The sequence below is a fragment of the Oxyura jamaicensis genome, chromosome 1, assembly GCF_011077185.1.
Source record: "Oxyura jamaicensis isolate SHBP4307 breed ruddy duck chromosome 1, BPBGC_Ojam_1.0, whole genome shotgun sequence".
Lineage (NCBI taxonomy): Eukaryota > Metazoa > Chordata > Aves > Anseriformes > Anatidae > Oxyura > Oxyura jamaicensis.
In genome coordinates this window covers 129,081,976-129,091,107 of record NC_048893.1, presented here as the reverse complement: position 1 = coordinate 129,091,107, position 9,132 = coordinate 129,081,976, and the positions used below count along the sequence as shown (strand labels likewise).

At 39.5% G+C, this 9,132-nt stretch overlaps 1 long non-coding RNA gene across 1 annotated transcript; it reads left to right on the top strand.

Annotated features, from left to right (window-relative positions):
- The first annotated feature begins 7,173 nt into the window (after window positions 1-7,173).
- LOC118175741 lies at window positions 7,174-8,625 on the top strand. The gene is made up of 2 exons (XR_004755103.1): window positions 7,174-7,253; window positions 8,027-8,625. It is a non-coding gene; the product is annotated as an uncharacterized LOC118175741 (long non-coding RNA).
- Window positions 8,626-9,132: the final 507 nt, after the last annotated feature.

Below are 9,132 nucleotides of genomic sequence, written 5' to 3'. Positions count from 1 at the left end.
CTGTATTAAATTATTTCAGCATGCTTCATCTAATCTAATAACTCATTCGTATATTTCCAGTGTTAATAGTTAAGTATTAACAGTTCAATTTGACCCTGAAAGAATAAGAAAATAGTATGGAGTATCAGCTTCTACCTCCAACACTTTAGAGTGCAGAGCTGGAAAATATGTATTAAGGCACATTCTCACATCATACACTGACTACTTTTGCCTTAGATATTTTAGCTGAAAAAGGTACCAAAAAATTCTTCACTGATGTTATCAAATTAATTGAATCACTCAGATAGAAGGTACCATTCCTACAGGAGAAGCAATGTTTATATTATGGCCTTACTGCAGTGTTTTTATGCACCAGTAAGCTGTCAAGAGGCTTTGCTCTTAAAAACTCTCCATTGTTGTTCCTTGGGTTAGGTGCAGGCATGCAATAGAGGCAGAGGTTTGACTGCGAGGTTTGCTCTGCTCTAGCACATCAGAGTGACAGGAGCAGTAGCAGTCCAATTTTAAAAATCATCTACAAATACTGAAACAATTGGAGATACTTCTCAGAAAGAAAAATAAATAAATAAATAAAACAGCAGAAGGCATAGTAGAAGCATAAAGGCTGTGGCAGAGTCAAAGGGAATAAGAGCCTGTGCTCCATATCCATGATGAAGAGAGGAAAAAATTGGAGAACTTAATTTCTACCCTGCATCCTTCTCTCCCTCTTGCTGCCTCCCTCCCAGACATCGAGTGCCTGTGATCTCACCTAGAATTTGAGTCTTGCTTGATTTACCAAATAAGGAGGAATGGGGGGCAATTTTACCCTCTTAATGCACATGATACGCTGTGATACAAGGATGAGAGCTGGAGAAGATGTGAAATCTGCGCTGACCCTTAGGCCGCAGACTGGATGTTGCATTACTGAGCATCAGCTGGGCCTCTAGGGTAACTGCATCAGAAGAAACACAAACAGCAGAATCCAGTGTGATAGAAAATAGCATTTCAGATCTGAAATTAAAAACTGAATCTGTCAAAGCTCTTTACAGAAGTGGGTGGTTTTATCTTGGCTTTGCTTTCAGACATGAAAAGACTTTGCTGCATGAAATTATTGGTTGAGCCCGAGCACAGTCCTGGACTTTTATGGATATAAAAACAGGTATTTTGCTATAGTATTCTTAGCTTACATAGGTGCTTTGGGGTTGTTTTTTGGGGGAGTTTTGTGGGTTTTGTTTGGTTGTTTGGTTGTTTTGCTGTGTTTGTTTTTTTATTATTATTTTATTCGTATGTTTTGTTTTGTTTTGTTTTTTTTTGCATTTAAAGTGTGCTCTGATTGTGTTTCACTCGAGGACAAGAAAAATTCACATGCATGAATTTTGTATGTTTTATGTACCTTATTCTCTTACACACTTTCTTGTTGCATGGTCATCACATTATTCCTTAAGTCCCCTCATACAGTGCCTTAAAAATCTTAAGTAACAACTGAAAAGAGTGCACCCACACAGCAGCTTGCTCACCCCCATCAAGACAGCAGAGAGACCAGGAAGACCAACAGCAGTCACTCACCACCTCCCACAGGCAGACACATACTCACCTAGTCTCTGAGAAAAGGCCACCTTGGTAGGCAATCTGTCCCCTCCTTCCACCCGTAGCCCAGTTTATTGCACTGGAGTATGATGTTACGTGGTACTGAATATCCCTTGGGCCAGTCTGGGTCAGTTGTCCCAGCTGTGTTCTCTCCCAGTCATGCCCACCCACAGCCTATGAGCTGAGGGAACAGAGTGGAAAAATAAAGCTGTGACGTGGTGTTCAGCAACTATTGAGCAATAGCCAAAACATCAGTGTATTATCAAAAGTATTTTAGGCACAAATCCAAAACACAGCACCATATGGGCTGCTGTTAGTTCCATCCCAGACCGAGCAGGGGGAGAGAGTTGAAAGTATCTCTTGTCTTGCTCCAGTAACCCCATGATAATGAACATTGTAAGCTGGAGCATTTTTTGGATGCGGTTTTCTGGAGGACAACTTCCAGCTCAGTTTCATCTGAAAGACGTCCAGTTCATACAACCCTGAACCAGTCTGCAGTCTGAACAAAAGCCTGGCAAATGGTTCAAAAGAGCACAGAGCATCTGAACTAAAACAGTGGTGTGGAAAGCAGTGAGCAAGCACCCAACAGTCGGCCAGCCTGCCGCCAGAAATCCATGCCTCCTGTGAGGAACAGTACAGCAAGGCACGCGGTAGGATTTCCTGAAGCTGCAGTCCCTGGGCTGGGTATCAGCCACCATGCAAGTGGACATTTGTACTGGGAAGCAGATTGCTAATGCGACCATGAGCTGAACGGTGCTGCTGTTCCCGACAGAGCAGCAGGATTCTCCTGCAGTGGGATAGGTTTAACTACTGGAAATAGTGTCAAAAAAGCATTACATGTGAAAAATTTATATACTTTCAGTAGGCTAGAAAATGAGAGAAAGTAACTCCAGGAAAAGTTAATGATATAGAAAAGGCAACTTTTCTTTCTTCAGGTTTTTTGCCAGCTCTCTCAGGAAAGCAGCACTTGGTGCCAGGTGGGAGAACGGGCTCTGAAGGCAGGGCAGTGCCATTGGAGGGAGGTCTCCTTGCAGGGCAACAAGATGGATGAGCTACATTGTGCACAAACGTATTGCTGGAGAGCTGCAAAGTGTTTTGCTTTGTTTTTCCTGTGGGTACATATGAAGAGAACTTTCTGTTACAATATAGGTTCTTTATGAGAAATAATTAGGCACAGAAAGGGCCCGAGGGAAGCCACAGAGAGATAATCTAACCCAGGGGTGTCCCATTGCAATTAGGAATTTGCAGAGACTGGGTACATGCTAATGAGCATCTTCTCTGTTACCACTTCATTTCTGATATGCCCAGTGCCTTAAACCAGAAAAAGAACTTCTTTATATTTTTCTACTTAGAAAATTATTTTTTTAGCCTATAAAAGGAAGAAAAGAAGAAGGATATCAATGCAGCTTTAAAGTAAAACAATAGAGACAAAAAATAAAAAATCCCCAACATAAACAATAATACAAAGATGTAAAGGAGAAAAAATCATGTAGTTTGGTTCTTGTTGTTGGGCAGGATTTTTACTTTTTAATCCCAATGTTATTGCTTTTTTTTTTTTTTTTTTTTTTTTTTGAATAGTTCAGTAATCTCACTAGAATTTTTCCTCTATAAAATGCCAAGGACTGTACCCAAGGTATATCTCACATCTTTTCCTATTACACCACAGGGAGAGGCTGAATCGTACTAAAAGAAGCTTCTTGCCTTATTAGGACATGAAAGTCTCATATAAAGAGATGTGAGCTGGTAGGAATAGCTAGCCCTAATACCTGCTACATGTTTCCCATTACTGCAGCACATCCAGCTAACTGTAGACTGTTTAAAAAAAAAAAATATAAAAAAAAAAAAAAAGAGAGAGAGAGAGAAAAAAAAAAAAAAACACTATGCGGGGGGAAAGCTATGCCACTAATGAGGTCATATTTTTTTTTTTGATGTATGTCAATAAATAAAGAAGGAAAAACATAAATAACATGTTGCTGTATATTAACCTCTTTTGAAGGAGGATTATTTTTTAAGTGTGCTTAAGATATTTCTCAAATGCCCCTTAGCATTTTTACAGTGACATAAGGCACTTAAGGCTGGATTGCAAGCTGATTGCTACAGACAGAAAGACTGCCATTGCCACTGTCTGGCGTCTTAGATGTGGATTATGAGCTCTTCAGTGCAGTGACCTTGATGATGTTTTATGTCCATATAGATCAGGCACCATAGTTTTGTTTTCTTTTTAAAGATATAGTTAAAAAGGGAGCACAGATCTAATGGATGTCATTTTCTCCTAAATAATGACTGACTATCTCTAAAAGCCAAAAGGAGGAAAAAAAAAAAAAAAACTGAAGGGAAAAAATAACTGAACATAACTGAAGGGAAAAAATCTTTTTATTAGCTCACACAAATCCTATGCACCTACTGCCGATCATATTGGTAGAGTTGCCACCTGTCAGGCTGGAGAGGCAGTAAAGTACAAAGTGAGATATTAAGGATGTCAGAAAAGTGTTTACAGCTACCAACCATGTATGCTCATCTGCACAAAGGCAAGAATAGCAGCTTGGTTTTGATGAAACCCATACTGATAGGAAAACAGCTTCAGCTGCTCAGAGAAGACAGGAGAGACAGTTTAAAATGAAGCCTCAAAAGAGCCTTTCAGCTGATGCAAATAATTAAGACTTCACATGACAATTCCTAGGAAATGCTGTGGTTGTGCTGCACCTTGCCCACACCCTGGAGCACGATGTATTGCAACAAATGTAAGGAGCATATTAAGAACTGCAGCTCTTCCTTTATGTATCCACTTGACTGTTTTCCTTGTTAAAAATAATAGTGTGTGTACTTCACAGTACTTTTGATGTTGAATACATCACAGCGATGTTTTACAGCCCAGTTACCACTCTGCTGAGAGCAAATAATGAAGCATTTGTTTCTTGTTTTGTTGCTGTCTTATTAGGACTTGAGGGAAAAGCTAGTAGTGGGGGATTTTTTGCTGTATGTGATAAGTAGAGGCTTGAATCATCTTTCATAAACTGTTTTCACTTTGCAAAATACCCCTCTTCTCACCTTTCTATACTTTTTGTGCTTTTTGCTCTTCATGCAACAAGAGTAATGAGAAGGAAACATCCTGATGTATAGCCAGACTGAATAATGCCATCAATCACTCCAGCCTTCAAAGTCTGACTGCATGTCTATCTTTTTCCTTAGCATTTTCCCAGATTGCACCATCCCTTTGGAGGCCTGGGTCAGCACCACCGTCTGCTGCCAGCCCTCCCAGCATGCACAAGCTATCGGTGCTCCCAAGATACTGAGGTAATTCCCTGACCAAGCTGAAGAAGAAGGGAGGAGCATAAATATCCTCAAGGGCAAGGAAGTGCCCAGATTTTTATTTTCCTTATCTAGCACCCCCTCTAAGGGGGGAGGGATGCTGGCTCCTTTGGCACTGTGTATTCAGACCAAGAGTAGTCTGTGCAGGGAAAGTAAGGCATTTCTCTGGGCAGCTGCTCTGGCTGCAGTCAGCCGTGATTGTGAGAAGTGCCACATTTGTTTCTTCTGTCCTTGCTGCCAGGGAATGTCTTTCCCTTCCATTTCATAACCCTAGGCTGACAGACATCATTTGTGAGGATTTTCCTGGCCAAATAATCAGGAAGGACATGAACCTGTTGCTATCAGTAGAGCTGTGTACAAGCAAATGCCTCTTGCCCTGCCTCACCACCCTCTTGGGACTCCCCCTCCTGCCTCCCTCCATCAGCACCTGCCATGGATGGGAGCAGCTTTCCTTTGGTTCTCCCTCATCACCCCTTGCTTCTTCATGAAGCTGTTCCTCAGCTTTTCTTCTCTGTAGGCAACCTCTCCATGGGTTTTGACCAGTCACATTCATCGATGCACTGGTGCATCAGGCACCCTGCATGCAGCAGGGAGGCCAGAAAATCCTGTTTCCAGTGCATAACTTCCTCTCTCCCATCATAACGTTAAGTTTTCACCCAAACTTCCTCAGCTCTATCTCTAAATTTCCATTCCTATCTTCAGTAGGGCAATGTTTCATAGAAATTTAGTTCCAGAAAATCTCTTTCATGAATAATAGATTATTTAAATTATTCATATAGGCATTTCCACTATCTCTTCTGTTGGGGTCAAGATGTTAGACTAAACAGAGCAATGACTTGCTGTAACATACTCAGAGTGCCTTTTATCACGCTTCTGTTTGGTTTTGGTTTTCTCCCCAGTCCTTCTTTTGAAAGTAAACACAATTATGTTTGGAGCCCAAATGATATAGACAAAGCACAATATAGTTGCTTTTGTTTGTTGCCATTTTCTCTAATTTATTTGTGTTTCTTAAGAGTATCATAACAGTTTGATAACCCCTGGTGATTATCTTGACAGGAACTTTTGTTGTTAATTTGGTGCTGCTTACAGATTATATTCCCTTATAGACTTTTCACTCAATTATAGGAAGACACCAAGTACATATAGAATTAAATCCAAGCAATTTGCTTTAGCCCACTGTGGTAAATAATAACTAGATGTTTTATCAGAGATCAAATGCTAGCTGCTGTGCTGGAGAAATTAAACTAATTACAATTCTGATGTTTTTAAGAAGAACACAGACTTTCTCTCATGCCATCTTTCTTGGGGCTGGATGTAGTCAGATGTCTGACTTCTGAACCGCCACTTCACATTTCCTACAGATCCTCAAAACAGCTCAGTGGATATATACTTCAAACAGCAATATTTCTGAGGATGCTGGAAATACAAGGATGATTACAGTGTGGGGCAAGGATTATGCTGAAGACATGGGGAACAATAATTCAATCAGGATTATTTTTCTTTCAAGTACATATTTCAGACCTTTGTAATAAGCAAGAAGGTCCACTATCTGAATTTGCTAGTGCAAATTATTCTGAAAGCTGGTTAGAGGTGGAAGGAAGGGAATATTTTTCTACTTTGCTAGGATCTGAAATAAATTGCAGTAAATAAAACAAAACAAACAACAACAACAAATCCAGGACAATTTGCTCCCATTCATGTTAGAAGTACAGCAATCATTGATTATAGATGAATTGCTAAGAACATTGTTGTCATTTCAACATGTAAGAAGTAGGCGTGCGTACCTTTCCCATTTCAATTTGAAAAAATATATCATGCTGACAATCTAGAGAATTACAGCGATAATATTATAATAAATGGTCCTTTTTTTCTGTTTCTGGGTCCAGTGGTTTCCCCAAAATGTCTGTACTTGTTCTGAAGGTGTCTAGAATAGTAATGCTCCTCTTCTTTGTCTTTTCATATGCACTAATTTAATATCCTTTTACACTTAACTTTCTGCAGATTTTTTTTTTTTTATCATACAGATATTGATATGAATGCTGAGATGAGACTGGGAAGACAGCTGTTCAATGAAATGGCAAAGTGTTACCTTAGCAACCTGCTGTCATAAGCCTGGCTATCTTAATATCTCCAAAGAGGTACAATCTTTGGTAGGGAGCATTGTAAATAAACAAAGGGCGAGTCAACAGGAAGTACTGTGAGTAATCTTTTTATGCTATCTGTTATTGATAGTGTCAGTATCTCATTCCTTCTTTATCCTAAGCAAAATAATTCAACTGTCATGTTGGTTAACTCTTGCAGGTAAAGGGTGCTTCAGAGCAACTACTGAAGAAGTCATGACCATGGATGTGACCAGGACCATCCTGCACAAACAGCTGAAGGTATTGTGACCAAATACCCCTCCTATTTCAGAGTTACCTGATGCTATAAAAGGCCCCAGTGACTTCAGGGATTTGCACTCGCACCACAAGGTACAAATCAAACGTTTAGGACCCACTCAGGTCTGACACTGGAAGCTGAGAATTATGATCCATGTCATTGGTAACACCTATATTTATTTGCATAATTCTTCTCCTTATGTTTCTCAGTCACTTGCTAACCTGACAGGTCTTAATTACTGCAGCTAAATATATTCTTGTGCTCAAAAATTTCCTGAACTGGATTATTAATAATTCTATGGTCTCTATGAAAAACATTTCTGCGATGATTTTGTTTGCAAAAATCCAAGATTCAGAAGTTCCTTAAAGAACATAGGTAAGAGAAAAGGAGGTGAAAAGATGGAACTGCTTCCATCTTTCTCTAGTATTTTTCCCCTAAGTGGATTTGCATGGTACATTAAACTAAATGGTATTGACTTCATGTTCGGTCTAGACCTTTGAAGTATATGGGATGCTGTTAGATATTAAGCATTTATGCTGAATCAGATGCCTTGTTTTTGCTGCACCTCTGAGTTGGGCAATGTACCATGAACAATAAAGAGATGCACATACCAAAAATAATTGTATGGAAGTTCCTGGGGATGGGAGCCTAGAGACCAGTCTCATTACTGCATATTTAGAATTATACTTTGAAATAATTCAGAGCTCCTGTTACCAAGCAAGGCCTAATAACATTTTCCTAGAAAGCATTCAGATTTTGTTCTTGATATTTTCAGAAAGAGCTGGCTGGAGAGCTGTCCGAAAGGTGAATGCCAGCCAGTGATGCTGTCAGTGCAGCAGCCCAGAACCTGCCAGAAGCTCCCACCAGCCCTATCCTCAGCCACCCTCTCTGCCTGCCAACATACTGCTCCTCTCTTCATGTACACAACATCAACTCTTTCTTACCCCTTTACTCTGCCTTTCAAGCATTGCCTTGTATGCACAGTTTCCTTGCATAGAGTTCCTTGCATTTCTACCACCCACTGACATGAGGTGTTTACTTCTCAGAGATCCTTCACTATTTCCCTTTTCTCATCCAGTTAAACACCCGAAAATCTATCTGCTATGGAGCAGCAGATAACAACCTCCAAATGACCCGTACAGTGTTTATTGTCGTGGTTTGATTATTTTGTGCACCTTACTGGAGAAATAACAGTCAAAAAGGGAGTGCTGAAACAGATAAAAATATGTGACTGCAGCATAAAACATTTGCAAACAGCTTTTTGTGCAACAAAGAAAGTGTAAAAATATGGCAGGTAATGCTCCTAAATAGCTCCTTGGATTAACTAAAATAGAAGTTTAAATGTATGGTAACCTTTTGGAAATGAAAAAGAGAGAAAAAGAAAGAAGATTGTAAATTTAGTATCCCAAAACAGAACTAGTTATATTACATAATGTCTAGGAGGGATGGCATGCATGAAATGTGTTCGGAATTATGTAGTATCTATAGTGCAGTTTAAAAGCCAATAGTAAGATTTAACTAAAGAACAATTCTGTAAAAGCTAGAGAAATGCCCTGGATTCTTGCACCAGCATATATCTCTATTGTATTATTTGGTGAGTCACCACTGCAAACAATAGCAGTTTCTAAGTGGAAACCCAGGGAAATCAGTGTGCATTATCCAACATACTGAATACTGAAGCAGCAGTTACTAGAGATCACTAAATAAGCAAATAAAAATAATGCTGTTATATAGCTAGCACAGGACTGTGTATTTCCATTTCCAACTAAAAGAAAAAGGAACAAAATTAATTAGTGGAAGAGTATTTGAAGGAAGTTCCTGAAATTATTTGAACAGACATATAACAATTGGATCAGCCAGTATGTAGAGAGAAAATATGTT